The following is a 27,777-nucleotide window of genomic DNA, read 5'->3' on the forward strand; positions in this document are numbered from 1 at the left end:
TGTGCTCAGACATGAGTCGAGTTGCCAATCGGGCACTAATGCTGATCAGGACTCAGTCTCCTACGCGAACTCCTCATCATAGTCTCACGCTTGCCCCGTTGGCATTTTTTAATATCATTAAAGTACAGAGCAGAGTGGAGAGCAAGAGCCCCTATAAAAAAAAAAATTCCCAGTTATTTAAATACACCGCTAACATCCTCACGCTTTACGCTGCGTAAAGCAAAAACCTTCAGTATAGATTAGCCGATGGCGTTCAGAAAATTCATCTCACTGCTAAAAGGAGCTCATTCCAACAACATATTGGAAAGGAGCAGAATCAAGGAAATACACAGGTGATCCACTTTCAACAAGGTCTTGAAAGTTAACCGATTACCACGCCACTTTTTTAAACATTGGAGAGCACCAAGGTTAAAACTAATACAAGGAGTGGGGTTCGAACCCACGCGGATACTTATCCATTGATCTTAAGTCCAACGCCTTAACCACTCGGCCATCCTGGTGTTTAAAAAAAGCTAAGTGCATACAATTGTAGGTGAAAGTACACAATATGTGCTCGGACATGAGTCGAGTAGCCAATCGGGCACTAATGCTGATGGTACTTTTCTTGTAGCTCTCCCTATTTTACAATCTTATAAAGCATATTTTGTTCTCCAGAATGAAAAAGTCAAAGAGGCGTTGGCCAGCCGAGCTAGTCCTGCCGTCTGGTACTCCTCTGTGCTTCTTTCCACCTTCCTCTCCCTCTATGAAACCAATCAGGACTCAGTCTGCTACGCGAACTTCACATCATAGTCTCACGCTTGCCCCGTTGGCATTTTTTAATATCATTAAAGTACAGAGCAGAGTGGAGAGCAAGAGCACCTTATAAAAAAAAAAATGGCCCAGTTGATTTAAATACACCGCTAACGTCCTCACGCTTTATGCTGCGTAAAGCAAAAAACCTTCAGTATGGATTAGCCGATGGCGTTCAGAAAATTCATCTCACTGCTAAAAGGAGCTCATTCCAACAACATATTGGAAAGGAGCAGATCAAGGTAATACACAGGTGATCCACTTTTCAACAAGGTCTTAAAAGTTAACGATTACCACGCTTTTTTTTTAAACATTGGAGAGCACCAAGGTTAAAACTCATACCAGGAGTGGGGTTCGAACCCACGAGGATACTTATCCATTGGATCTTAAGACAACGCCTTAACCACTTCGGCCATCCTGGTTGTTTAAAAAAGGCCAAATTGCATACAATTGTAGGTGAAAGTACACAATATGTGCTCGGACATGAGTCGAGGTGCCATCGGCACTAATGCTGATGTACTTTTCTTGTAGCTCTCCCTATTTTACAATCTTATAAAGCATATTTTGTTCTCCAGAATAAAAGTCAAAGAGGCGTTGCCAGCCGAGCTAGTCCTGCGGTCTGGCACTCCTCTGTGCTTCTTTCCACCTTCCTCTCCCTCTATGAAAACCAATCAGGACTCGGTCTCCTACGCGAACTTCACATCATAGTCTCACGCTTGCCCCGTTGGCATTTTTTAATATCAATTAAGTACAGAGCAGAGTGGAGAGCAAGAGCCCCTATAAAAAAAAAATGGCCCAGTTATTTAAATACACCGCTACACATCCTCACGCTTTACGCTGCGTAAAGCAAAAAACCTTCAGTATGGATTTAGCCGATGGCGTTCAGAAAATTCATCTCACTGCTAAAAGGAGCTCATTCCAACAACATATTGGAAAGGAGCAGAATCAAGGAAATACACAGGTGATCCACTTTTCAACAAGGTCTTGAAAGTTAACCGATTACCACGCCACTTTTTTAAACATTGGAGAGCACCAAGGTTAAAACTAATACAAGGAGTGGGGTTTCGAACCCACGCGGATACTTATCCCATTGGATCTTAAGTCCAACGCCTTAACCACTCGGCCATCCTGGTGTTAAAAAAAAGCTAAAGTGCATACAATTGTAGGTGAAAGTACACAATATGTGCTCAGACATGAGTCGAGTAGCCAATCGGGCACTAATGCTGATGGTACTTTTCTTGTAGCTCTCCCTATTTTACAATCTTATAAAGCATATTTTGTTCTCCAGAATGAAAAGTCAAAGAGGCGTAGGCCAGCCGAGCTAGTCCTGCCGTCTGGTACTCCTCTGTGCTTCTTTCCCACCTTCCTCTCCCTCTATGAAAACCAATCAGGACTCAGTCTCCTACGCGAACTTCACATCATAGTCTCACGCTTGCCCCGTTGGCATTTTTTAATATCATTAAAGTACAGAGCAGAGTGGAGAGCAAGAGCCCCTATAAAAAAAAAATGGCCCAGTTATTAAATACACCGCTAACGTCCTCACGCTTTATGCTGCGTAAAGCAAAAAACCTTCAGTATGGATTAGCCGATGGCGTTCAGAAATTCATCTCACTGCTAAAAGGAGCTCATTCCAACAACATATTGGAAAGGAGCAGAATCAAGGTAATACACAGGGGATCCACTTTTCAACAAGGTCTTAAAAGTTAACCGATTCACCACGCTTTTTTTTTTAAACATTGGAGAGCACCAAGGTTAAAACGCATTCAGAACGCTTGCCAACGCTTGCCCCGTTGGCATTTTTTAATATCATTAAAGTACAGAGCAGAGTGGAGAGCAAGAGCCCCTATAAAAAAAAAATGGCCAGTTATTTAAATACACCGCTAACGGTCCTCACGGCTTTATGCTGCGTAAAGCAAAAAACCTTCAGTATGGATTAGCCGATGGCGTTCAGAAAATTCATCTCACTGCTAAAAGGAGCTCATTCCAACAACATATTGGAAAGGAGCAGAATCAACTTTTTTAAACATTGGAGAGCACCAAGGTTAAAACTAATACAAGGAGTGGGGTTTGAACCCACGCGGATACTTATCCATGGATCTTAAGTCCAACGCCTTAACCACTCGGCCATCCCGGTGTTTAAAAAAAGCTAAAGTGCATACAATTGTAGGTGAAAGTACACAATATGTGCTCGGACATGAGTCGAGTAGCCAATCGGGCACTAATGCTGATGGTACTTTTCTTGTAGCTCTCCCTATTTTACAATCTTATAAAGCATATTTTGTTCTCCAGAATGAAAAGTCAAAGAGGCGTTGGCCAGCCGAGCTAGTCCTGCCGTCTGGTACTCCTCTGTGCTTCTTTCCACCTTCCTCTCCCTCTATGAAAACCAATCAGGACTCAGTCTCCTACGCGAACTTCACATCATAGTCTCACGCTTGCCCCGTTGGCATTTTTTAATATCATTAAAGTACAGAGCAGAGTGGAGAGCAAGAGCCCCTATAAAAAAAAAAATGGCCCAGTTATTTAAATACACCGCTAACGTCCTCACGCTTTATGCTGCGTAAAGCAAAAAACCTTCAGTATGGATTAGCCGATGGCGTTCAGAAAATTCATCTCACTGCTAAAAGGAGCTCATTCCAACAACATATTGGAAAGGAGCAGAATCAAGGTAATACACAGGTGATCCACTTTTCAACAAGGTCTTAAAAGTTAACCGATTACCACGCTTTTTTTTTAAACATTGGAGAGCACCAAGGTTAAAACTCATACCAGGAGTGGGGTTCGAACCCACGAGGATACTTATCCATTGGATCTTAAGACCAACGCCTTAACCACTAGGCCATCCTGGTGTTTTAAAAAAAGCCAAATTGCATACAATTGTAGGTGAAAGTACACAATATGTGCTCGGACATGAGTCGAGTTGCCAATCGGGCACTAATGCTGATGGTACTTTTCTTGTAGCTCTCCCTATTTTACAATCTTATAAAGCATATTTTGTTCTCCAGAATAAAAAGTCAAAGAGGCGTTGGCCAGCCGAGCTAGTCCTGCGGTCTGGCACTCCTCTGTGCTTCTTTCCACCTTCCTCTCCCTCTATGAAAACCAATCAGGACTCGGTCTCCTACGCGAACTTCACATCATAGTCTCACGCTTGCCCCGTTGGCATTTTTTAATATCAATTAAGTACAGAGCAGAGTTGAGAGCAAGAGCCCCTATAAAAAAAAAAAATGGCCCAGTTATTTAAATACACCGCTAACATCCTCACGCTTTACGCTGCGTAAAGCAAAAAACCTTCAGTATGGATTAGCCGATGGCGTTCAGAAAATTCATCTCACTGCTAAAAGGAGCTCATTCCAACAACATATTGGAAAGGAGCAGAATCAAGGAAATACACAGGTGATCCACTTTTCAACAAGGTCTTGAAAGTTAAACCGATTACCACGCCACTTTTTTAAACATTGGAGAGCACCAAGGTTAAAACTAATACAAGGAGTGGGGTTCGAACCCACGCGGATACTTATCCATTGGATCTTAAGTCCAACGCCTTAACCACTCGGCCATCCTGGTGTTTAAAAAAGCTAAAGTGCATACAATTGTAGGTGAAAGTACACAATATGTGCTCAGACATGAGTCGAGTAGCCAATCGGGCACTAATGCTGATGGTACTTTTCTTGTAGCTCTCCCTATTTTACAATCTTATAAAGCATATTTTGTTCTCCAGAATGAAAAGTCAAAGAGGCGTAGGCCAGCCGAGCTAGTCCTGCCGTCTGGTACTCCTCTGTGCTTCTTTCCACCTTCCTCTCCCTCTATGAAAACCAATCAGGACTCAGTCTCCTACGCGAACTTCACATCATAGTCTCACGCTTGCCCCGTTGGCATTTTTTAATATCATTAAAGTACAGAGCAGAGTGGAGAGCAAGAGCCCCTATAAAAAAAAAAATGGCCCAGTTATTTAAATACACCGCTAACGTCCTCACGCTTTATGCTGCGTAAAGCAAAAAACCTTCAGTATGGATTAGCCGATGGCGTTCAGAAAATTCATCTCACTGCTAAAAGGAGCTCATTCCAACAACATATTGGAAAGGAGCAGAATCAAGGTAATACACAGGTGATCCACTTTTCAACAAGGTCTTAAAAGTTAACCGATTACCACGCTTTTTTTTTAAACATTGGAGAGCACCAAGGTTAAAACGCATTCAGAACGCTTGCCAACGCTTGCCCCGTTGGCATTTTTTAATATCATTAAAGTACAGAGCAGAGTGGAGAGCAAGAGCCCCTATAAAAAAAAAAAATGGCCCAGTTATTTAAATACACCGCTAACGTCCTCACGCTTTATGCTGCGTAAAGCAAAAAACCTTCAGTATGGATTAGCCGATGGCGTTCAGAAAATTCATCTCACTGCTAAAAGGAGCTCATTCCAACAACATATTGGAAAGGAGCAGAATCAACTTTTTTAAACATTGGAGAGCACCAAGGTTAAAACTAATACAAGGAGTGGGGTTTGAACCCACGCGGATACTTATCCATTGGATCTTAAGTCCAACGCCTTAACCACTCGGCCATCCCGGTGTTTAAAAAAAGCTAAAGTGCATACAATTGTAGGTGAAAGTACACAATATGTGCTCGGACATGAGTCGAGTAGCCAATCGGGCACTAATGCTGATGGTACTTTTCTTGTAGCTCTCCCTATTTTACAATCTTATAAAGCATATTTTGTTCTCCAGAATGAAAAGTCAAAGAGGCGTTGGCCAGCCGAGCTAGTCCTGCCGTCTGGTACTCCTCTGTGCTTCTTTCCACCTTCCTCTCCCTCTATGAAAACCAATCAGGACTCAGTCTCCTACGCGAACTTCACATCATAGTCTCACGCTTGCCCCGTTGGCATTTTTTAATATCATTAAAGTACAGAGCAGAGTGGAGAGCAAGAGCCCCTATAAAAAAAAAAATGGCCCAGTTATTTAAATACACCGCTAACGTCCTCACGCTTTATGCTGCGTAAAGCAAAAAACCTTCAGTATGGATTAGCCGATGGCGTTCAGAAAATTCATCTCACTGCTAAAAGGAGCTCATTCCAACAACATATTGGAAAGGAGCAGAATCAAGGTAATACACAGGTGATCCACTTTTCAACAAGGTCTTAAAAGTTAACCGATTACCACGCTTTTTTTTTAAACATTGGAGAGCACCAAGGTTAAAACTCATACCAGGAGTGGGGTTCGAACCCACGAGGATACTTATCCATTGGATCTTAAGACCAACGCCTTAACCACTAGGCCATCCTGGTGTTTTAAAAAAAGCCAAATTGCATACAATTGTAGGTGAAAGTACACAATATGTGCTCGGACATGAGTCGAGTTGCCAATCGGGCACTAATGCTGATGGTACTTTTCTTGTAGCTCTCCCTATTTTACAATCTTATAAAGCATATTTTGTTCTCCAGAATAAAAAGTCAAAGAGGCGTTGGCCAGCCGAGCTAGTCCTGCGGTCTGGCACTCCTCTGTGCTTCTTTCCACCTTCCTCTCCCTCTATGAAAACCAATCAGGACTCGGTCTCCTACGCGAACTTCACATCATAGTCTCACGCTTGCCCCGTTGGCATTTTTTAATATCAATTAAGTACAGAGCAGAGTTGAGAGCAAGAGCCCCTATAAAAAAAAAAATGGCCCAGTTATTTAAATACACCGCTAACATCCTCACGCTTTACGCTGCGTAAAGCAAAAAACCTTCAGTATGGATTAGCCGATGGCGTTCAGAAAATTCATCTCACTGCTAAAAGGAGCTCATTCCAACAACATATTGGAAAGGAGCAGAATCAAGGAAATACACAGGTGATCCACTTTTCAACAAGGTCTTGAAAGTTAACCGATTACCACGCCACTTTTTTAAACATTGGAGAGCACCAAGGTTAAAACTAATACAAGGAGTGGGGTTCGAACCCACGCGGATACTTATCCATTGGATCTTAAGTCCAACGCCTTAACCACTCGGCCATCCTGGTGTTTAAAAAAAGCTAAAGTGCATACAATTGTAGGTGAAAGTACACAATATGTGCTCAGACATGAGTCGAGTAGCCAATCGGGCACTAATGCTGATGGTACTTTTCTTGTAGCTCTCCCTATTTTACAATCTTATAAAGCATATTTTGGTCTCCAGAATGAAAAGTCAAAGAGGCGTAGGCCAGCCGAGCTAGTCCTGCCGTCTGGTACTCCTCTGTGCTTCTTTCCACCTTCCTCTCCCTCTATGAAAACCAATCAGGACTCAGTCTCCTACGCGAACTTCACATCATAGTCTCACGCTTGCCCCGTTGGCATTTTTTAATATCATTAAAGTACAGAGCAGAGTGGAGAGCAAGAGCCCCTATAAAAAAAAAAAATGGCCCAGTTATTTAAATACACCGCTAACGTCCTCACGCTTTATGCTGCGTAAAGCAAAAAACCTTCAGTATGGATTAGCCGATGGCGTTCAGAAAATTCATCTCACTGCTAAAAGGAGCTCATTCCAACAACATATTGGAAAGGAGCAGAATCAAGGTAATACACAGGTGATCCACTTTTCAACAAGGTCTTAAAAGTTAACCGATTACCACGCTTTTTTTTTAAACATTGGAGAGCACCAAGGTTAAAACGCATTCAGAACGCTTGCCAACGCTTGCCCCGTTGGCATTTTTTAATATCATTAAAGTACAGAGCAGAGTGGAGAGCAAGAGCCCCTATAAAAAAAAAAATGGCCCAGTTATTTAAATACACCGCTAACGTCCTCACGCTTTATGCTGCGTAAAGCAAAAAACCTTCAGTATGGATTAGCCGATGGCGTTCAGAAAATTCATCTCACTGCTAAAAGGAGCTCATTCCAACAACATATTGGAAAGGAGCAGAATCAACTTTTTTAAACATTGGAGAGCACCAAGGTTAAAACTAATACAAGGAGTGGGGTTCGAACCCACGCGGATACTTATCCATTGGATCTTAAGTCCAACGCCTTAACCACTCGGCCATCCTGGTGTTTAAAAAAAGCTAAAGTGCATACAATTGTAGGTGAAAGTACACAATATGTGCTCGGACATGAGTCGAGTAGCCAATCGGGCACTAATGCTGATGGTACTTTTCTTGTAGCTCTCCCTATTTTACAATCTTATAAAGCATATTTTGTTCTCCAGAATGAAAAGTCAAAGAGGCGTTGGCCAGCCGAGCTAGTCCTGCCGTCTTGTACTCCTCTGTGCTTCTTTCCACCTTCCTCTCCCTCTATGAAAACCAATCAGGACTCAGTCTCCTACGCGAACTTCACATCATAGTCTCACGCTTGCCCCGTTGGCATTTTTTAATATCATTAAAGTACAGAGCAGAGTGGAGAGCAAGAGCCCCTATAAAAAAAAAAATGGCCCAGTTATTTAAATACACCGCTAACGTCCTCACGCTTTATGCTGCGTAAAGCAAAAAACCTTCAGTATGGATTAGCCGATGGCGTTCAGAAAATTCATCTCACTGCTAAAAGGAGCTCATTCCAACAACATATTGGAAAGGAGCAGAATCAAGGTAATACACAGGTGATCCACTTTTCAACAAGGTCTTAAAAGTTAACCGATTACCACGCTTTTTTTTTAAACATTGGAGAGCACCAAGGTTAAAACTCATACCAGGAGTGGGGTTCGAACCCACGAGGATACTTATCCATTGGATCTTAAGACCAACGCCTTAACCACTAGGCCATCCTGGTGTTTTAAAAAAAACCAAATTGCATACAATTGTAGGTGAAAGTACACAATATGTGCTCGGACATGAGTCGAGTTGCCAATCGGGCACTAATGCTGATGGTACTTTTCTTGTAGCTCTCCCTATTTTACAATCTTATAAAGCATATTTTGTTCTCCAGAATAAAAAGTCAAAGAGGCGTTGGCCAGCCGAGCTAGTCCTGCGGTCTGGCACTCCTCTGTGCTTCTTTCCACCTTCCTCTCCCTCTATGAAAACCAATCAGGACTCGGTCTCCTACGCGAACTTCACATCATAGTCTCACGCTTGCCCCGTTGGCATTTTTTAATATCAATTAAGTACAGAGCAGAGTGGAGAGCAAGAGCCCCTATAAAAAAAAAAATGGCCCAGTTATTTAAATACACCGCTAACATCCTCACGCTTTACGCTGCGTAAAGCAAAAAACCTTCAGTATGGATTAGCCGATGGCGTTCAGAAAATTCATCTCACTGCTAAAAGGAGCTCATTCCAACAACATATTGGAAAGGAGCAGAATCAAGGAAATAAACAGGTGATCCACTTTTCAACAAGGTCTTAAAAGTTAACCGATTACCACGCTTTTTTTTTAAACATTGGAGAGCACCAAGGTTAAAACTCATACCAGGAGTGGGGTTCGAACCCACGCAGATACTTATCCATTGGATCTTAAGACCAACGCCTTAACCACTAGGCCATCCTGGTGTTTAAAAAAAAGCCAAATTGCATACAATTGTAGGTGAAAGTACACAATATGTGCTCGGACATGAGTCGAGTTGCCAATCGGGCACTAATGCTGATGGTACTTTTCTTGTAGCTCTCCCTATTTTACAATCTTATAAAGCATATTTTGTTCTCCAGAATAAAAAGTCAAAGAGGCGTTGGCCAGCCGAGCTAGTCCTGCGGTCTGGCACTCCTCTGTGCTTCTTTCCACCTTCCTCTCCCTCTATGAAAACCAATCAAGACTCGGTCTCCTACGCGAACTTCACATCATAGTCTCACGCTTGCCCCGTTGGCATTTTTTAATATCAATTAAGTACAGAGCAGAGTGGAGAGCAAAAGCCCCTATAAAAAAAAAATTGGCCCAGTTATTTAAATACGCCGCTAAAGTCCTCACGCTTTACGCTGCGTAAAGCAAAAAACCTTCAGTATGGATTAGCCGATGGCGTTCAGAAAATTCATCTCACTGCTAAAAGGAGCTCATTCCAACAACATATTGGAAAGGAGCAGAATCAAGGTAATACACAGGTGATCCACTTTTCAACAAGGTCTTAAAAGTTAACCGATTACCACGCTTTTTTTTTTAAACATTGGAGAGCACAAAGGTTAAAACTCATACCAGGAGTGGGGTTCGAACCCACGCGGATACTTATCCATTGGATCTTAAGACCAACGCCTTAACCACTCGGCCATCCTGGTGTTTAAAAAAAGGCCAAATTGCATACAATTGTAGGTGAAAGTACACAATATGTGCTCGGACATGAGTCGAGTTGCCAATCGGGCACTAATGCTGATGGTACTTTTCTTGTAGCTCTCCCTATTTTACAATCTTATAAAGCATATTTTGTTCTCCAGAATGAAAAGTCAAAGAGGCGTTGGCCAGCCGAGCTAGTCCTGCGGTCTGGCACTCCTCTGTGCTTCTTTCCACCTTCCTCTCCCTCTATGAAAACCAATCAGGACTCAGTCTCCTACGCGAACTCCTCATCATAGTCTCACGCTTGCCCCGTTGGCATTTTTTAATATCATTAAAGTACAGAGCAGAGTGGAGAGCAAGAGCCCCTATAAAAAAAAAATGGCCCAGTTATTTAAATACACCGCTAACATCCTCACGCTTTACGCTGCGTAAAGCAAAAAACCTTCAGTATGGATTAGCCGATGGCGTTCAGAAAATTCATCTCACTGCTAAAAGGAGCTCATTCCAACAACATATTGGAAAGGAGCAGAATCAAGGAAATACACAGGTGATCCACTTTTCAACAAGGTCTTGAAAGTTAACCGATTACCACGCCTCTTTTTTAAACATTGGAGAGCACCAAGGTTAAAACTCATACCAGGAGTGGGGTTCGAACCCACGCGGATACTTATCCATTGGATCTTAAGTCCAACGCCTTAACCACTCGGCCATCCTGGTGTTTAAAACAAGCCAGAGTGCATACAATTGTGGGTGAAAGTACACAATATGTGCTCGGACATGAGTCGAGTTGCCAATCGGGCACTAATGCTGATGGTACTTTTCTTGTAGCTCTCCCTATTTTACAATCTTATAAAGCATATTTTGTTCTCCAGAATGAAAAGTCAAAGAGGCGTTGGCAAGCCGAGCTAGTCCTACGGTCTGGCACTCCTCTGTGCTTCTTTCCACCTTCCTCTCCCTCTATGAAATTCAATCAGGACTCAGTCTCCTACGTGAACTTCACATGATAGTCTCACGCTTGCCCCGTTGGCATTTTTTAATATCATTAAAGTACAGAGCAGAGTGGAGAGCAAGAGCCCCTATAAAAAAAAAATGGCCCAGTTATTTAAATACACCGCTAACGTTCTCACGCTTTACGCTGCGTAAAGCAAAAATCCTTCAGTATGGATTAGCCGATGGCGTTCAGAAAATTCATCTCACTGCTAAAAGGAGCTCATTTCAACAACATATTGGAAAGGAGCAGAATCAAGGTAATACACAGGTGATCCACTTTTCAACAAGGTCTTGAAAGTTAACCGATTACCACGCCTCTTTTTTAAACATTGGAGAGCACCAAGGTTAAAACTCATACCAGGAGTGGGGTTCGAACCCACGCGGATACTTATCCATTGGATCTTAAGTCCAACGCCTTAACCACTCGGCCATCCTGGTGTTTAAAACAAGCCAGAGTGCATACAATTGTGGGTGAAAGTACACAATATGTGCTCGGACATGAGTCGAGTTGCCAATCGGGCACTAATGCTGATGGTACTTTTCTTGTAGCTCTCCCTATTTTACAATCTTATAAAGCATATTTTGTTCTCCAGAATGAAAAGTCAAAGAGGCGTTGGCCAGCCGAGCTAGTCCTGCGGTCTGGCACTCCTCTGTGCTTCTTTCCACCTTCCTCTCCCTCTATGAAAACCAATCAGGACTCAGTCTCCTACGTGAACTTCACATGATAGTCTCACGCTTGCCCCGTTGGCATTTTTTAATATCATTAAAGTACAGAGCAGAGTGGAGAGCAAGAGCCCCTATAAAAAAAAAATGGCCCAGTTATTTAAATACACCGCTAACGTCCTCACGCTTTACGCTGCGTAAAGCAAAAAACCTTCAGTATGGATTAGCCGATGGCGTTCAGAAAATTCATCTCACTGCTAAAAGGAGCCCATTCCAACAACATATTGGAAAGGAGCAGAATCAAGGTAATACACAGGTGATCCACTTTTCAACAAGGTCTTGAAAGTTAACCGATTACCACGCCTCTTTTTTAAACATTGGAGAGCACCAAGGTTAAAACTCATACCAGGAGTGGGGTTCGAACCCACGCGGATACTTATCCATTGGATCTTAAGTCCAACACCTTAACCACTCGGCCATCCTGGTGTTTAAACCAAGCCAGAGTGCATACAATTGTGGGTGAAAGTACACAATATGTGCTCGGACATGAGTCGAGTTGCCAATCGGGCACTAATGCTGATGGTACTTTTCTTGTAGCTCTCCCTATTTTACAATCTTATAAAGCATATTTTGTTCTCCAGAATGAAAAGTCAAAGAGGCGTTGGCCAGCTGAGCTAGTCCTGCGGTCTGGCACTCCTCTGTGCTTCTTTCCACCTTCCTCTCCCTCTATGAAATTCAATCAGGACTCAGTCTCCTACGTGAACTTCACATGATAGTCTCACGCTTGCCCCGTTGGCATTTTTTAATATCATTAAAGTACAGAGCAGAGAGGAGAGCAAGAGCCCCTATAAAAAAAAAATGGCCCAGTTATTTAAATACACCGCTAACGTTCTCACGCTTTACGCTGCGTAAAGCAAAAATCCTTCAGTATGGATTAGCCGATGGCGTTCAGAAAATTCATCTCACTGCTAAAAGGAGCTCATTCCAACAACATATTGGAAAGGAGCAGAATCAAGGTAATACACAGGTGATCCACTTTTCAACAAGGTCTTGAAAGTTAACCGATTACCACGCCTCTTTTTTAAACATTGGAGAGCACCAAGGTTAAAACTCATACCAGGAGTGGGGTTCGAACCCACGCAGATACTTATCCATTGGATCTTAAGTCCAACGCCTTAACCACTCGGCCATCCTGGTGTTTAAAAAAAGCTAAAGTGCATACAATTGTAGGTGAAAGTACACAATATGTGCTCAGACATGAGTCGAGTAGCCAATCGGGCACTAATGCTGATGGTACTTTTCTTGTAGCTCTCCCTATTTTACAATCTTATAAAGCATATTTTGTTCTCCAGAATGAAAAGTCAAAGAGGCGTAGGCCAGCCGAGCTAGTCCTGCCGTCTGGTACTCCTCTGTGCTTCTTTCCACCTTCCTCTCCCTCTATGAAAACCAATCAGGACTCAGTCTCCTACGCGAACTTCACATCATAGTCTCACGCTTGCCCCGTTGGCATTTTTTAATATCATTAAAGTACAGAGCAGAGTGGAGAGCAAGAGCCCCTATAAAAAAAAAAATGGCCCAGTTATTTAAATACACCGCTAACGTCCTCACGCTTTATGCTGCGTAAAGCAAAAAACCTTCAGTATGGATTAGCCGATGGCGTTCAGAAAATTCATCTCACTGCTAAAAGGAGCTCATTCCAACAACATATTGGAAAGGAGCAGAATCAAGGTAATACACAGGTGATCCACTTTTCAACAAGGTCTTAAAAGTTAACCGATTACCACGCTTTTTTTTTAAACATTGGAGAGCACCAAGGTTAAAACGCATTCAGAACGCTTGCCAACGCTTGCCCCGTTGGAATTTTTTAATATCATTAAAGTACAGAGCAGAGTGGAGAGCAAGAGCCCCTATAAAAAAAAAAAATGGCCCAGTTATTTAAATACACCGCTAACGTCCTCACGCTTTATGCTGCGTAAAGCAAAAAACCTTCAGTATGGATTAGCCGATGGCGTTCAGAAAATTCATCTCACTGCTAAAAGGAGCTCATTCCAACAACATATTGGAAAGGAGCAGAATCAACTTTTTTAAACATTGGAGAGCACCAAGGTTAAAACTAATACAAGGAGTGGGGTTTGAACCCACGCGGACACTTATCCATTGGATCTTAAGTCCAACGCCTTAACCACTCGGCCATCCCGGTGTTTAAAAAAAGCTAAAGTGCATACAATTGTAGGTGAAAGTACACAATATGTGCTCGGACATGAGTCGAGTAGCCAATCGGGCACTAATGCTGATGGTACTTTTCTTGTAGCTCTCCCTATTTTACAATCTTATAAAGCATATTTTGTTCTCCAGAATGAAAAGTCAAAGAGGCGTTGGCCAGCCGAGCTAGTCCTGCCGTCTGGTACTCCTCTGTGCTTCTTTCCACCTTCCTCTCCCTCTATGAAAACCAATCAGGACTCAGTCTCCTACGCGAACTTCACATCATAGTCTCACGCTTGCCCCGTTGGCATTTTTTAATATCATTAAAGTACAGAGCAGAGTGGAGAGCAAGAGCCCCTATAAAAAAAAAAATGGCCCAGTTATTTAAATACACCGCTAACGTCCTCACGCTTTATGCTGCGTAAAGCAAAAAACCTTCAGTATGGATTAGCCGATGGCGTTCAGAAAATTCATCTCACTGCTAAAAGGAGCTCATTCCAACAACATATTGGAAAGGAGCAGAATCAAGGTAATACACAGGTGATCCACTTTTCAACAAGGTCTTAAAAGTTAACCGATTACCACGCTTTTTTTTTAAACATTGGAGAGCACCAAGGTTAAAACTCATACCAGGAGTGGGGTTCGAACCCACGAGGATACTTATCCATTGGATCTTAAGACCAACGCCTTAACCACTAGGCCATCCTGGTGTTTTAAAAAAAGCCAAATTGCATACAATTGTAGGTGAAAGTACACAATATGTGCTCGGACATGAGTCGAGTTGCCAATCGGGCACTAATGCTGATGGTACTTTTCTTGTAGCTCTCCCTATTTTACAATCTTATAAAGCATATTTTGTTCTCCAGAATAAAAAGTCAAAGAGGCGTTGGCCAGCCGAGCTAGTCCTGCGGTCTGGCACTCCTCTGTGCTTCTTTCCACCTTCCTCTCCCTCTATGAAAACCAATCAGGACTCGGTCTCCTACGCGAACTTCACATCATAGTCTCACGCTTGCCCCGTTGGCATTTTTTAATATCAATTAAGTACAGAGCAGAGTTGAGAGCAAGAGCCCCTATAAAAAAAAAAATGGCCCAGTTATTTAAATACACCGCTAACATCCTCACGCTTTACGCTGCGTAACGCAAAAAACCTTCAGTATGGATTAGCCGATGGCGTTCAGAAAATTCATCTCACTGCTAAAAGGAGCTCATTCCAACAACATATTGGAAAGGAGCAGAATCAAGGAAATACACAGGTGATCCACTTTTCAACAAGGTCTTGAAAGTTAACCGATTACCACGCCACTTTTTTAAACATTGGAGAGCACCAAGGTTAAAACTAATACAAGGAGTGGGGTTCGAACCCACGCGGATACTTATCCATTGGATCTTAAGTCCAACGCCTTAACCACTCGGCCATCCTGGTGTTTAAAAAAAGCTAAAGTGCATACAATTGTAGGTGAAAGTACACAATATGTGCTCAGACATGAGTCGAGTAGCCAATCGGGCACTAATGCTGATGGTACTTTTCTTGTAGCTCTCCCTATTTTACAATCTTATAAAGCATATTTTGTTCTCCAGAATGAAAAGTCAAAGAGGCGTAGGCCAGCCGAGCTAGTCCTGCCGTCTGGTACTCCTCTGTGCTTCTTTCCACCTTCCTCTCCCTCTATGAAAACCAATCAGGACTCAGTCTCCTACGCGAACTTCACATCATAGTCTCACGCTTGCCCCGTTGGCATTTTTTAATATCATTAAAGTACAGAGCAGAGTGGAGAGCAAGAGCCCCTATAAAAAAAAAATGGCCCAGTTATTTAAATACACCGCTAACGTCCTCACGCTTTATGCTGCGTAAAGCAAAAAAACCTTCAGTATGGATTAGCCGATGGCGTTCAGAAAATTCATCTCACTGCTAAAAGGAGCTCATTCCAACAACATATTGGAAAGGAGCAGAATCAAGGTAATACACAGGTGATCCACTTTTCAACAAGGTCTTAAAAGTTAACCGATTACCACGCTTTTTTTTTAAACATTGGAGAGCACCAAGGTTAAAACGCATTCAGAACGCTTGCCAACGCTTGCCCCGTTGGCATTTTTTAATATCATTAAAGTACAGAGCAGAGTGGAGAGCAAGAGCCCCTATAAAAAAAAAAATGGCCCAGTTATTTAAATACACCGCTAACGTCCTCACGCTTTATGCTGCGTAAAGCAAAAAACCTTCAGTATGGATTAGCCGATGGCGTTCAGAAAATTCATCTCACTGCTAAAAGGAGCTCATTCCAACAACATATTGGAAAGGAGCAGAATCAACTTTTTTAAACATTGGAGAGCACCAAGGTTAAAACTAATACAAGGAGTGGGGTTCGAACCCACGCGGATACTTATCCATTGGATCTTAAGTCCAACGCCTTAACCACTCGGCCATCCTGGTGTTTAAAAAAAGCTAAAGTGCATACAATTGTAGGTGAAAGTACACAATATGTGCTCGGACATGAGTCGAGTAGCCAATCGGGCACTAATGCTGATGGTACTTTTCTTGTAGCTCTCCCTATTTTACAATCTTATAAAGCATATTTTGTTCTCCAGAATGAAAAGTCAAAGAGGCGTTGGCCAGCCGAGCTAGTCCTGCCGTCTTGTACTCCTCTGTGCTTCTTTCCACCTTCCTCTCCCTCTATGAAAACCAATCAGGACTCAGTCTCCTACGCGAACTTCACATCATAGTCTCACGCTTGCCCCGTTGGCATTTTTTAATATCATTAAAGTACAGAGCAGAGTGGAGAGCAAGAGCCCCTATAAAAAAAAAATGGCCCAGTTATTTAAATACACCGCTAACGTCCTCACGCTTTATGCTGCGTAAAGCAAAAAACCTTCAGTATGGATTAGCCGATGGCGTTCAGAAAATTCATCTCACTGCTAAAAGGAGCTCATTCCAACAACATATTGGAAAGGAGCAGAATCAAGGTAATACACAGGTGATCCACTTTTCAACAAGGTCTTAAAAGTTAACCGATTACCACGCTTTTTTTTAAACATTGGAGAGCACCAAGGTTAAAACTCATACCAGGAGTGGGGTTCGAACCCACGAGGATACTTATCCATTGGATCTTAAGACCAACGCCTTAACCACTAGGCCATCCTGGTGTTTTAAAAAAAGCCAAATTGCATACAATTGTAGGTGAAAGTACACAATATGTGCTCGGACATGAGTCGAGTTGCCAATCGGGCACTAATGCTGATGGTACTTTTCTTGTAGCTCTCCCTATTTTACAATCTTATAAAGCATATTTTGTTCTCCAGAATAAAAAGTCAAAGAGGCGTTGGCCAGCCGAGCTAGTCCTGCGGTCTGGCACTCCTCTGTGCTTCTTTCCACCTTCCTCTCCCTCTATGAAAACCAATCAGGACTCGGTCTCCTACGCGAACTTCACATCATAGTCTCACGCTTGCCCCGTTGGCATTTTTTAATATCAATTAAGTACAGAGCAGAGTGGAGAGCAAGAGCCCCTATAAAAAAAAAAATGGCCCAGTTATTTAAATACACCGCTAACATCCTCACGCTTTACGCTGCGTAAAGCAAAAAACCTTCAGTATGGATTAGCCGATGGCGTTCAGAAAATTCATCTCACTGCTAAAAGGAGCTCATTCCAACAACATATTGGAAAGGAGCAGAATCAAGGAAATAAACAGGTGATCCACTTTTCAACAAGGTCTTAAAAGTTAACCGATTACCACGCCTCTTTTTTTAAACATTGGAGAGCACCAAGGTTAAAACTCATACCAGGAGTGGGGTTCGAACCCACGCAGATACTTATCCATTGGATCTTAAGACCAACGCCTTAACCACTAGGCCATCCTGGTGTTTAAAAAAAAGCCAAATTGCATACAATTGTAGGTGAAAGTACACAATATGTGCTCGGACATGAGTCGAGTTGCCAATCGGGCACTAATGCTGATGGTACTTTTCTTGTAGCTCTCCCTATTTTACAATCTTATAAAGCATATTTTGTTCTCCAGAATAAAAGTCAAAGAGGCGTTGGCCAGCCGAGCTAGTCCTGCGGTCTGGCACTCCTCTGTGCTTCTTTCCACCTTCCTCTCCCTCTATGAAAACCAATCAAGACTCGGTCTCCTACGCGAACTTCACATCATAGTCTCACGCTTGCCCCGTTGGCATTTTTTAATATCAATTAAGTACAGAGCAGAGTGGAGAGCAAAAGCCCCTATAAAAAAAAAATTGGCCCAGTTATTTAAATACGCCGCTAAAGTCCTCACGCTTTACGCTGCGTAAAGCAAAAAACCTTCAGTATGGATTAGCCGATGGCGTTCAGAAAATTCATCTCACTGCTAAAAGGAGCTCATTCCAACAACATATTGGAAAGGATCAGAATCAAGGTAATACACAGGTGATCCACTTTTCAACAAGGTCTTAAAAGTTAACCGATTACCACGCTTTTTTTTTAAACATTGGAGAGCACAAAGGTTAAAACTCATACCAGGAGTGGGGTTCGAACCCACGCGGATACTTATCCATTGGATCTTAAGACCAACGCCTTAACCACTCGGCCATCCTGGTGTTTAAAAAAAGGCCAAATTGCATACAATTGTAGGTGAAAGTACACAATATGTGCTCGGACATGAGTCGAGTTGCCAATCGGGCACTAATGCTGATGGTACTTTTCTTGTAGCTCTCCCTATTTTACAATCTTATAAAGCATATTTTGTTCTCCAGAATGAAAAGTCAAAGAGGCGTTGGCCAGCCGAGCTAGTCCTGCGGTCTGGCACTCCTCTGTGCTTCTTTCCACCTTCCTCTCCCTCTATGAAAACCAATCAGGACTCAGTCTCCTACGCGAACTCCTCATCATAGTCTCACGCTTGCCCCGTTGGCATTTTTTAATATCATTAAAGTACAGAGCAGAGTGGAGAGCAAGAGCCCCTATAAAAAAAAAATGGCCCAGTTATTTAAATACACCGCTAACATCCTCACGCTTTACGCTGCGTAAAGCAAAAAACCTTCAGTATGGATTAGCCGATGGCGTTCAGAAAATTCATCTCACTGCTAAAAGGAGCTCATTCCAACAACATATTGGAAAGGAGCAGAATCAAGGAAATACACAGGTGATCCACTTTTCAACAAGGTCTTGAAAGTTAACCGATTACCACGCCTCTTTTTTAAACATTGGAGAGCACCAAGGTTAAAACTCATACCAGGAGTGGGGTTCGAACCCACGCGGATACTTATCCATTGGATCTTAAGTCCAACGCCTTAACCACTCGGCCATCCTGGTGTTTAAAACAAGCCAGAGTGCATACAATTGTGGGTGAAAGTACACAATATGTGCTCGGACATGAGTCGAGTTGCCAATCGGGCACTAATGCTGATGGTACTTTTCTTGTAGCTCTCCCTATTTTACAATCTTATAAAGCATATTTTGTTCTCCAGAATGAAAAGTCAAAGAGGCGTTGGCAAGCCGAGCTAGTCCTACGGTCTGGCACTCCTCTGTGCTTCTTTCCACCTTCCTCTCCCTCTATGAAATTCAATCAGGACTCAGTCTCCTACGTGAACTTCACATGATAGTCTCACGCTTGCCCCGTTGGCATTTTTTAATATCATTAAAGTACAGAGCAGAGTGGAGAGCAAGAGCCCCTATAAAAAAAAAATGGCCCAGTTATTTAAATACACCGCTAACGTTCTCACGCTTTACGCTGCGTAAAGCAAAAATCCTTCAGTATGGATTAGCCGATGGCGTTCAGAAAATTCATCTCACTGCTAAAAGGAGCTCATTCCAACAACATATTGGAAAGGAGCAGAATCAAGGTAATACACAGGTGATCCACTTTTCAACAAGGTCTTGAAAGTTAACCGATTACCACGCCTCTTTTTTAAACATTGGAGAGCACCAAGGTTAAAACTCATACCAGGAGTGGGGTTCGAACCCACGCGGATACTTATCCATTGGATCTTAAGTCCAACGCCTTAACCACTCGGCCATCCTGGTGTTTAAAACAAGCCAGAGTGCATACAATTGTGGGTGAAAGTACACAATATGTGCTCGGACATGAGTCGAGTTGCCAATCGGGCACTAATGCTGATGGTACTTTTCTTGTAGCTCTCCCTATTTTACAATCTTATAAAGCATATTTTGTTCTCCAGAATGAAAAGTCAAAGAGGCGTTGGCCAGCCGAGCTAGTCCTGCGGTCTGGCACTCCTCTGTGCTTCTTTCCACCTTCCTCTCCCTCTATGAAAACCAATCAGGACTCAGTCTCCTACGTGAACTTCACATGATAGTCTCACGCTTGCCCCGTTGGCATTTTTTAATATCATTAAAGTACAGAGCAGAGTGGAGAGCAAGAGCCCCTATAAAAAAAATGGCCCAGTTATTTAAATACACCGCTAACGTCCTCACGCTTTACGCTGCGTAAAGCAAAAAACCTTCAGTATGGATTAGCCGATGGCGTTCAGAAAATTCATCTCACTGCTAAAAGGAGCTCATTCCAACAACATATTGGAAAGGAGCAGAATCAAGGTAATACACAGGTGATCCACTTTTCAACAAGGTCTTGAAAGTTAACCGATTACCACGCCTCTTTTTTAAACATTGGAGAGCACCAAGGTTAAAACTCATACCAGGAGTGGGGTTCGAACCCACGCGGATACTTATCCATTGGATCTTAAGTCCAACACCTTAACCACTCGGCCATCCTGGTGTTTAAACCAAGCCAGAGTGCATACAATTGTGGGTGAAAGTACACAATATGTGCTCGGACATGAGTCGAGTTGCCAATCGGGCACTAATGCTGATGGTACTTTTCTTGTAGCTCTCCCTATTTTACAATCTTATAAAGCATATTTTGTTCTCCAGAATGAAAAGTCAAAGAGGCGTTGGCCAGCTGAGCTAGTCCTGCGGTCTGGCACTCCTCTGTGCTTCTTTCCACCTTCCTCTCCCTCTATGAAATTCAATCAGGACTCAGTCTCCTACGTGAACTTCACATGATAGTCTCACGCTTGCCCCGTTGGCATTTTTTAATATCATTAAAGTACAGAGCAGAGAGGAGAGCAAGAGCCCCTATAAAAAAAAAATGGCCCAGTTATTTAAATACACCGCTAACGTTCTCACGCTTTACGCTGCGTAAAGCAAAAATCCTTCAGTATGGATTAGCCGATGGCGTTCAGAAAATTCATCTCACTGCTAAAAGGAGCTCATTCCAACAACATATTGGAAAGGAGCAGAATCAAGGTAATACACAGGTGATCCACTTTTCAACAAGGTCTTGAAAGTTAACCGATTACCACGCCTCTTTTTTAAACATTGGAGAGCACCAAGGTTAAAACTCATACCAGGAGTGGGGTTCGAACCCACGCAGATACTTATCCATTGGATCTTAAGTCCAACGCCTTAACCACTCGGCCATCCTGGTGTTTAAAACAAGCCAGAGTGCATACAATTGTGGGTGAAAGTACACAATATGTGCTCGGACATGAGTCGAGTTGCCAATCGGGCACTAATGCTGATGGTACTTTTCTTGTAGCTCTCCCTATTTTACAATCTTATAAAGCATATTTTGTTCTCCAGAATGAAAAGTCAAAGAGGCGTTGGCCAGCCGAGCTAGTCCTGCGGTCTGGCACTCCTCTGTGCTTCTTTCCACCTTCCTCTCCCTCTATGAAAACCAAACAGGACTCAGTCTCCTACGCGAACTTCACATCATAGTCTCACGCTTGCCCCGTTGGCATTTTTTTATATCATTAAAGTACAGAGCAGAGTGGAGAGCAAGAGCCCCTATAAAAAAAAAATGGCCCAGTTATTTAAATACACCGCTAACGTCCTCACGCTTTACGCTGCGTAAAACAAAAAACCTTCAGTATGGATTAGCCGATGGCGTTCAGAAAATTCATCTCACTGCTAAAAGGAGCTCATTCCAACAACATATTGGAAAGGAGCAGAATCAAGGTAATACACAGGTGATCCACTTTTCAACAAGGTCTTGAAAGTTAACCGATTACCACGCCTCTTTTTTAAATATTGGAGAGCACCAAGGTTAAAACTCATACCAGGAGTGGGGTTCGAACCCACGCGGATACTTATCCATTGGATCTTAAGTCCAACGCCTTAACCACTCGGCCATCCTGGTGTTTAAAACAAGCCAGAGTGCATACAATTGTGGGTGAAAGTACACAATATGTGCTCGGACATGAGTCGAGTTGCCAATCGGGCACTAATGCTGATGGTACTTTTCTTGTAGCTCTCCCTATTTTACAATCTTATAAAGCATATTTTGTTCTCCAGAATGAAAAGTCAAAGAGGCGTTGGCCAGCCGAGCTAGTCCTGCGGTCTGGCACTCCTCTGTGCTTCTTTCCACCTTCCTCTCCCTCTATGAAAACCAATCAGGACTCAGTCTCCTACGTGAACTTCACATGATAGTCTCACGCTTGCCCCGTTGGCATTTTTTAATATCATTAAAGTACAGAGCAGAGTGGAGAGCAAGAGCCCCTATAAAAAAAAAATGGCCCAGTTATTTAAATACACCGCTAACGTCCTCACGCTTTACGCTGCGTAAAGCAAAAAACCTTCAGTATGGATTAGCCGATGGCGTTCAGAAAATTCATCTCACTGCTAAAAGGAGCTCATTCCAACAACATATTGGAAAGGAGCAGAATCAAGGTAATACACAGGTGATCCACTTTTCAACAAGGTCTTGAAAGTTAACCGATTACCACGCCTCTTTTTTAAACATTGGAGAGCACCAAGGTTAAAACTCATACCAGGAGTGGGGTTCGAACCCACGCGGATACTTATCCATTGGATCTTAAGTCCAACGCCTTAACCACTCGGCCATCCTGGTGTTTAAAACAAGCCAGAGTGCATACAATTGTGGGTGAAAGTACACAATATGTGCTCGGACATGAGTCGAGTTGCCAATCGGGCACTAATGCTGATGGTACTTTTCTTGTAGCTCTCCCTATTTTACAATCTTATAAAGCATATTTTGTTCTCCAGAATGAAAAGTCAAAGAGGCGTTGGCCAGCCGAGCTAGTCCTGCGGTCTGGCACTCCTCTGTGCTTCTTTCCACCTTCCTCTCCCTCTATGAAAACCAATCAGGACTCAGTCTTCTACGTGAACTTCACATGATAGTCTCACGCTTGCCCCGTTGGCATTTTTTAATATCATTAAAGTACAGAGCAGAGTGGAGAGCAAGAGCCCCTATAAAAAAAAATGGCCCAGTTATTTAAATACACCGCTAACGTCCTCACGCTTTACGCTGCGTAAAGCAAAAAACCTTCAGTATGGATTAGCCGATGGCGTTCAGAAAATTCATCTCACTGCTAAAAGGAGCTCATTCCAACAACATATTGGAAAGGAGAAGAATCAAGGTAATACACAGGTGATCCACTTTTCAACAAGGTCTTGAAAGTTAACCGATTACCACGCCTCTTTTTTAAACATTGGAGAGCACCAAGGTTAAAACTCATACCAGGAGTGGGGTTCGAACCCACGCGGATACTTATCCATTGGATCTTAAGTCCAACGCCTTAACCACTCGGCCATCCAGGTGTTTAAAACAAGCAAGAGTGCATACAATTGTGGGTGAAAGTACACAATATGTGCTCGGACATGAGTCGAGTTGCCAATCGGGCACTAATGCTGATGGTACTTTTCTTGTAGCTCTCCCTATTTTACAATCTTATAAAGCATATTTTGTTCTCCAGAATGAAAAGTCAAAGAGGCGTTGGCCAGCCGAGCTAGTCCTGCGGTCTGGCACTCCTCTGTGCTTCTTTCCACCTTCCTCTCCCTCTATGAAAACCAAACAGGACTCAGTCTCCTATGCGAACTTTACATCATAGTCTCACGCTTGCCCCGTTGGCATTTTTTAATATCATTAAAGTACAGAGCAGAGTGGAGAGCAAGAGCCCCTATAAAAAAAAATGGCCCAGTTATTTAAATACACCGCTAACGTCCTCACGCTTTACGCTGCGTAAAGCAAAAAACCTTCAGTATGGATTAGCCGATGGCGTTCAGAAAATTCATCTCACTGCTAAAAGGAGCTCATTCCAACAACATATTGGAAAGGAGAAGAATCAAGGTAATACACAGGTGATCCACTTTTCAACAAGGTCTTGAAAGTTAACCGATTACCACGACTCTTTTTTAAACATTGGAGAGCACCAAGGTTAAAACTCATACCAGGAGTGGGGTTCGAACCCACGCGGATACTTATCCATTGGATATAGTCTCACGCTTGCCCCGTTGGCATTTTTTAATATCATTAAAGTACAGAGCAGAGTGGAGAGCAAGAGCCCCTATAAAAAAAAAATGGCCCAGTTATTTAAATACACCGCTAACGTTCTCACGCTTTACGCTGCGTAAAGCAAAAATCCTTCAGTATGGATTAGCCGATGGCGTTCAGAAAATTCATCTCACTGCTAAAAGGAGCTCATTCCAACAACATATTGGAAAGGAGCAGAATCAAGGTAATACACAGGTGATCCACTTTTCAACAAGGTCTTGAAAGTTAACCGATTACCACGCCTCTTTTTTAAACATTGGAGAGCACCAAGGTTAAAACTCATACCAGGAGTGGGGTTCGAACCCACGCGGATACTTATCCATTGGATCTTAAGTCCAACACCTTAACCACTCGGCCATCCTGGTGTTTAAAACAAGCCAGAGTGCATACAATTGTGGGTGAAAGTACACAATATGTGCTCGGACATGAGTCGAGTTGCCAATCGGGCACTAATGCTGATAGTACTTTTCTTGTAGCTCTCCCTATTTTACAATCTTATAAAGCATATTTTGTTCTCCAGAATGAAAAGTCAAAGAGGCGTTGGCCAGCCGAGCTAGTCCTACGGTCTGGCACTCCTCTGTGCTTATTTCCACCTTCCTCTCCCTCTATGAAATTCAATCAGGACTCAGTCTCCTACGCGAACTCCACATGATAGTCTCACGCTTGCCCCGTTGGCATTTTTTAATATCATTAAAGTACAGAGCAGAGTGGAGAGCAAGAGCCCCTATAAAAAAAAAATGGCCCAGTTATTTAAATACACCGCTAACGTCCTCACGCTTTACGCTGCGTAAAGCAAAAAACCTTCAGTATGGATTAGCCGATGGCGTTCAGAAAATTCATCTCACTGCTAAAAGGAGCTCATTCCAACAACATATTGGAAAGGAGCAGAATCAAGGTAATACACAGGTGATCCACTTTTCAACAAGGTCTTGAAAGTTCACCGATTACCACGCCTCTTTTTTAAACATTGGAGAGCACCAAGGTTAAAACTCATACCAGGAGTGGGGTTCGAACCCACGCGGATACTTATCCATTGGATATAGTCTCACGCTTGCCCCGTTGGCATTTTTTAATATCATTAAAGTACAGAGCAGAGTGGAGAGCAAGAGCCCCTATAAAAAAAAAATGGCCCAGTTATTTAAATACACCGCTAACGTTCTCACGCTTTACGCTGCGTAAAGCAAAAATCCTTCAGTATGGATTAGCCGATGGCGTTCAGAAAATTCATCTCACTGCTAAAAGGAGCTCATTCCAACAACATATTGGAAAGGAGCAGAATCAAGGTAATACACAGGTGATCCACTTTTCAACAAGGTCTTGAAAGTTAACCGATTACCACGCCTCTTTTTTAAACATTGGAGAGCACCAAGGTTAAAACTCATACCAGGAGTGGGGTTCGAACCCACGCGGATACTTATCCATTGGATCTTAAGTCCAACGCCTTAACCACTCGGCCATCCTGGTGTTTAAAACAAGCCAGAGTGCATACAATTGTGGGTGAAAGTACACAATATGTGCTCGGACATGAGTCGAGTTGCCAATCGGGCACTAATGCTGATGGTACTTTTCTTGTAGCTCTCCCTATTTTACAATCTTATAAAGCATATTTTGTTCTCCAGAATGAAAAGTCAAAGAGGCGTTGGCCAGCCGAGCTAGTCCTACGGTCTGGCACTCCTCTGTGCTTATTTCCACCTTCCTCTCCCTCTATGAAATTCAATCAGGACTCAGTCTCCTACGCGAACTCCACATGATAGTCTCACCCTTGCCCCGTTGGCATTTTTTAATATCATTAAAGTACAGAGCAGAGTGGAGAGCAAGAGCCCCTATAAAAAAAAAATGGCCCAGTTATTTAAATACACCGCTAACGTCCTCACGCTTTACGCTGCGTAAAGCAAAAAACCTTCAGTATGGATTAGCCGATGGCGTTCAGAAAATTCATCTCACTGCTAAAAGGAGCTCATTCCAACAACATATTGGAAAGGAGCAGAATCAAGGTAATACACAGGTGATCCACTTTTCAACAAGGTCTTGAAAGTTAACCGATTACCACGCCTCTTTTTTAAACATTGGAGAGCACCAAGGTTAAAACTCATACCAGGAGTGGGGTTCGAACCCACGCGGATACTTATCCATTGGATCTTAAGTCCAACGCCTTAACCACTCGGCCATCCTGGTGTTTAAAACAAGCCAGAGTGCATACAATTGTGAGTGAAAGTACACAATATGTGCTCGGACATGAGTCGAGTTGCCAATCGGGCACTAATGCTGATGGTACTTTTCTTGTAGCTCTCCCTATTTTACAATCTTATAAAGCATATTTTGTTCTCCAGAATGAAAAGTCAAAGAGGCGTTGGCCAGCCGAGCTAGTCCTGCGGTCTGGCACTCCTCTGTGCTTCTTTCCACCTTCCTCTCCCTCTATGAAAACCAATCAGGACTCAGTCTCCTACGTGAACTTCACATGATAGTCTCACGCTTACCCCGTTGGCATTTTTTAATATCATTAAAGTACAGAGCAGAGTGGAGAGCAAGAGCCCCTATAAAAAAAAAATGGCCCAGTTATTTAAATACACCGCTAACGTTCTCACGCTTTACGCTGCGTAAAGCAAAAATCCTTCAGTATGGATTAGCCGATGGCGTTCAGAAAATTCATCTCACTGCTAAAAGGAGCTCATTCCAACAACATATTGGAAAGGAGCAGAATCAAGGTAATACACAGGTGATCCACTTTTCAACAAGGTCTTGAAAGTTGACCGATTACCACGCCTCTTTTTTAAACATTGGAGAGCACCAAGGTTAAAACTCATACCAGGAGTGGGGTTCGAACCCACGCGGATACTTATCCATTGGATCTTAAGTCCAACGCCTTAACCACTCGGCCATCCTGGTGTTTAAAACAAGCCAGAGTGCATACAATTGTGGGTGAAAGTACACAATATGTGCTCGGACATGAGTCGAGTTGCCAATCGGGCACTAATGCTGATGGTACTTTTCTTGTAGCTCTCCCTATTTTACAATCTTATAAAGCATATTTTGTTCTCCAGAATGAAAAGTCAAAGAGGCGTTGGCCAGCCGAGCTAGTCCTGCGGTCTGGCACTCCTCTGTGCTTCTTTCCACCTTCCTCTCCCTCTATGAAAACCAATCAGGACTCAGTCTCCTACGTGAACTTCACATGATAGTCTCACGCTTGCCCCGTTGGCATTTTTTAATATCATTAAAGTACAGAGCAGAGTGGAGAGCAAGAGCCCCTATAAAAAAAAAATGGCCCAGTTATTTAAATACACCGCTAACGTTCTCACGCTTTACGCTGCGTAAAGCAAAAATCCTTCAGTATGGATTAGCCGATGGCGTTCAGAAAATTCATCTCACTGCTAAAAGGAGCTCATTCCAACAACATATTGGAAAGGAGAAGAATCAAGGTAATACACAGGTGATCCACTTTTCAACAAGGTCTTGAAAGTTAACCGATTACCACGACTCTTTTTTAAACATTGGAGAGCACCAAGGTTAAAACTCATACCAGGAGTGGGGTTCGAACCCACGCGGATACTTATCCATTGGATATAGTCTCACGCTTGCCCCGTTGGCATTTTTTAATATCATTAAAGTACAGAGCAGAGTGGAGAGCAAGAGCCCCTATAAAAAAAAAATGGCCCAGTTATTTAAATACACCGCTAACGTTCTCACGCTTTACGCTGCGTAAAGCAAAAATCCTTCAGTATGGATTAGCCGATGGCGTTCA

The 27,777-nt window shown here is 42.8% G+C and overlaps 33 non-coding genes across 33 annotated transcripts; all 33 read right to left on the reverse strand.

The window, feature by feature from the left end:
- Positions 1-1,837: 1,837 nt before the first annotated feature.
- TRNAL-UAA (transfer RNA leucine (anticodon UAA)) lies at positions 1,838-1,922 on the reverse strand. Its single transcript has one exon. It is a non-coding gene; the product is annotated as a tRNA-Leu (tRNA).
- A 919-nt stretch (positions 1,923-2,841) lies between these two features.
- On the reverse strand, positions 2,842-2,923 carry TRNAL-UAA (transfer RNA leucine (anticodon UAA)). The gene has a single exon. It is a non-coding gene; the product is annotated as a tRNA-Leu (tRNA).
- A 629-nt stretch (positions 2,924-3,552) lies between these two features.
- On the reverse strand, positions 3,553-3,635 carry TRNAL-UAA (transfer RNA leucine (anticodon UAA)). The gene has a single exon. It is a non-coding gene; the product is annotated as a tRNA-Leu (tRNA).
- A 632-nt stretch (positions 3,636-4,267) lies between these two features.
- TRNAL-UAA (transfer RNA leucine (anticodon UAA)) lies at positions 4,268-4,350 on the reverse strand. Its single transcript has one exon. It is a non-coding gene; the product is annotated as a tRNA-Leu (tRNA).
- Positions 4,351-5,269: 919 nt separating this feature from the next.
- On the reverse strand, positions 5,270-5,352 carry TRNAL-UAA (transfer RNA leucine (anticodon UAA)). The gene has a single exon. It is a non-coding gene; the product is annotated as a tRNA-Leu (tRNA).
- Positions 5,353-5,981: 629 nt separating this feature from the next.
- On the reverse strand, positions 5,982-6,064 carry TRNAL-UAA (transfer RNA leucine (anticodon UAA)). Its single transcript has one exon. It is a non-coding gene; the product is annotated as a tRNA-Leu (tRNA).
- Positions 6,065-6,694: 630 nt separating this feature from the next.
- On the reverse strand, positions 6,695-6,777 carry TRNAL-UAA (transfer RNA leucine (anticodon UAA)). Its single transcript has one exon. It is a non-coding gene; the product is annotated as a tRNA-Leu (tRNA).
- Positions 6,778-7,697: 920 nt separating this feature from the next.
- TRNAL-UAA (transfer RNA leucine (anticodon UAA)) lies at positions 7,698-7,780 on the reverse strand. Its single transcript has one exon. It is a non-coding gene; the product is annotated as a tRNA-Leu (tRNA).
- Positions 7,781-8,409: 629 nt separating this feature from the next.
- On the reverse strand, positions 8,410-8,492 carry TRNAL-UAA (transfer RNA leucine (anticodon UAA)). The gene has a single exon. It is a non-coding gene; the product is annotated as a tRNA-Leu (tRNA).
- Positions 8,493-9,122: 630 nt separating this feature from the next.
- TRNAL-UAA (transfer RNA leucine (anticodon UAA)) lies at positions 9,123-9,205 on the reverse strand. Its single transcript has one exon. It is a non-coding gene; the product is annotated as a tRNA-Leu (tRNA).
- A 631-nt stretch (positions 9,206-9,836) lies between these two features.
- TRNAL-UAA (transfer RNA leucine (anticodon UAA)) lies at positions 9,837-9,919 on the reverse strand. Its single transcript has one exon. It is a non-coding gene; the product is annotated as a tRNA-Leu (tRNA).
- A 629-nt stretch (positions 9,920-10,548) lies between these two features.
- On the reverse strand, positions 10,549-10,631 carry TRNAL-UAA (transfer RNA leucine (anticodon UAA)). The gene has a single exon. It is a non-coding gene; the product is annotated as a tRNA-Leu (tRNA).
- A 628-nt stretch (positions 10,632-11,259) lies between these two features.
- On the reverse strand, positions 11,260-11,342 carry TRNAL-UAA (transfer RNA leucine (anticodon UAA)). The gene has a single exon. It is a non-coding gene; the product is annotated as a tRNA-Leu (tRNA).
- A 628-nt stretch (positions 11,343-11,970) lies between these two features.
- On the reverse strand, positions 11,971-12,053 carry TRNAL-UAA (transfer RNA leucine (anticodon UAA)). Its single transcript has one exon. It is a non-coding gene; the product is annotated as a tRNA-Leu (tRNA).
- A 628-nt stretch (positions 12,054-12,681) lies between these two features.
- On the reverse strand, positions 12,682-12,764 carry TRNAL-UAA (transfer RNA leucine (anticodon UAA)). The gene has a single exon. It is a non-coding gene; the product is annotated as a tRNA-Leu (tRNA).
- Positions 12,765-13,684: 920 nt separating this feature from the next.
- TRNAL-UAA (transfer RNA leucine (anticodon UAA)) lies at positions 13,685-13,767 on the reverse strand. The gene has a single exon. It is a non-coding gene; the product is annotated as a tRNA-Leu (tRNA).
- A 629-nt stretch (positions 13,768-14,396) lies between these two features.
- TRNAL-UAA (transfer RNA leucine (anticodon UAA)) lies at positions 14,397-14,479 on the reverse strand. Its single transcript has one exon. It is a non-coding gene; the product is annotated as a tRNA-Leu (tRNA).
- Positions 14,480-15,109: 630 nt separating this feature from the next.
- On the reverse strand, positions 15,110-15,192 carry TRNAL-UAA (transfer RNA leucine (anticodon UAA)). The gene has a single exon. It is a non-coding gene; the product is annotated as a tRNA-Leu (tRNA).
- Positions 15,193-16,111: 919 nt separating this feature from the next.
- TRNAL-UAA (transfer RNA leucine (anticodon UAA)) lies at positions 16,112-16,194 on the reverse strand. Its single transcript has one exon. It is a non-coding gene; the product is annotated as a tRNA-Leu (tRNA).
- A 627-nt stretch (positions 16,195-16,821) lies between these two features.
- On the reverse strand, positions 16,822-16,904 carry TRNAL-UAA (transfer RNA leucine (anticodon UAA)). The gene has a single exon. It is a non-coding gene; the product is annotated as a tRNA-Leu (tRNA).
- Positions 16,905-17,535: 631 nt separating this feature from the next.
- TRNAL-UAA (transfer RNA leucine (anticodon UAA)) lies at positions 17,536-17,618 on the reverse strand. The gene has a single exon. It is a non-coding gene; the product is annotated as a tRNA-Leu (tRNA).
- A 629-nt stretch (positions 17,619-18,247) lies between these two features.
- On the reverse strand, positions 18,248-18,330 carry TRNAL-UAA (transfer RNA leucine (anticodon UAA)). The gene has a single exon. It is a non-coding gene; the product is annotated as a tRNA-Leu (tRNA).
- A 629-nt stretch (positions 18,331-18,959) lies between these two features.
- TRNAL-UAA (transfer RNA leucine (anticodon UAA)) lies at positions 18,960-19,042 on the reverse strand. The gene has a single exon. It is a non-coding gene; the product is annotated as a tRNA-Leu (tRNA).
- A 628-nt stretch (positions 19,043-19,670) lies between these two features.
- Positions 19,671-19,753, reverse strand: TRNAL-UAA (transfer RNA leucine (anticodon UAA)). Its single transcript has one exon. It is a non-coding gene; the product is annotated as a tRNA-Leu (tRNA).
- A 626-nt stretch (positions 19,754-20,379) lies between these two features.
- Positions 20,380-20,462, reverse strand: TRNAL-UAA (transfer RNA leucine (anticodon UAA)). The gene has a single exon. It is a non-coding gene; the product is annotated as a tRNA-Leu (tRNA).
- Positions 20,463-21,090: 628 nt separating this feature from the next.
- Positions 21,091-21,173, reverse strand: TRNAL-UAA (transfer RNA leucine (anticodon UAA)). The gene has a single exon. It is a non-coding gene; the product is annotated as a tRNA-Leu (tRNA).
- A 628-nt stretch (positions 21,174-21,801) lies between these two features.
- Positions 21,802-21,884, reverse strand: TRNAL-UAA (transfer RNA leucine (anticodon UAA)). The gene has a single exon. It is a non-coding gene; the product is annotated as a tRNA-Leu (tRNA).
- A 628-nt stretch (positions 21,885-22,512) lies between these two features.
- Positions 22,513-22,595, reverse strand: TRNAL-UAA (transfer RNA leucine (anticodon UAA)). The gene has a single exon. It is a non-coding gene; the product is annotated as a tRNA-Leu (tRNA).
- Positions 22,596-23,222: 627 nt separating this feature from the next.
- On the reverse strand, positions 23,223-23,305 carry TRNAL-UAA (transfer RNA leucine (anticodon UAA)). The gene has a single exon. It is a non-coding gene; the product is annotated as a tRNA-Leu (tRNA).
- A 1,015-nt stretch (positions 23,306-24,320) lies between these two features.
- On the reverse strand, positions 24,321-24,403 carry TRNAL-UAA (transfer RNA leucine (anticodon UAA)). Its single transcript has one exon. It is a non-coding gene; the product is annotated as a tRNA-Leu (tRNA).
- A 1,016-nt stretch (positions 24,404-25,419) lies between these two features.
- TRNAL-UAA (transfer RNA leucine (anticodon UAA)) lies at positions 25,420-25,502 on the reverse strand. Its single transcript has one exon. It is a non-coding gene; the product is annotated as a tRNA-Leu (tRNA).
- Positions 25,503-26,130: 628 nt separating this feature from the next.
- TRNAL-UAA (transfer RNA leucine (anticodon UAA)) lies at positions 26,131-26,213 on the reverse strand. Its single transcript has one exon. It is a non-coding gene; the product is annotated as a tRNA-Leu (tRNA).
- Positions 26,214-26,841: 628 nt separating this feature from the next.
- On the reverse strand, positions 26,842-26,924 carry TRNAL-UAA (transfer RNA leucine (anticodon UAA)). Its single transcript has one exon. It is a non-coding gene; the product is annotated as a tRNA-Leu (tRNA).
- Positions 26,925-27,777: the final 853 nt, after the last annotated feature.

The sequence above is a fragment of the Dendropsophus ebraccatus genome, chromosome 10, assembly GCF_027789765.1.
Source record: "Dendropsophus ebraccatus isolate aDenEbr1 chromosome 10, aDenEbr1.pat, whole genome shotgun sequence".
In the NCBI taxonomy this organism is placed as follows: Eukaryota; Metazoa; Chordata; class Amphibia; order Anura; family Hylidae; genus Dendropsophus; species Dendropsophus ebraccatus.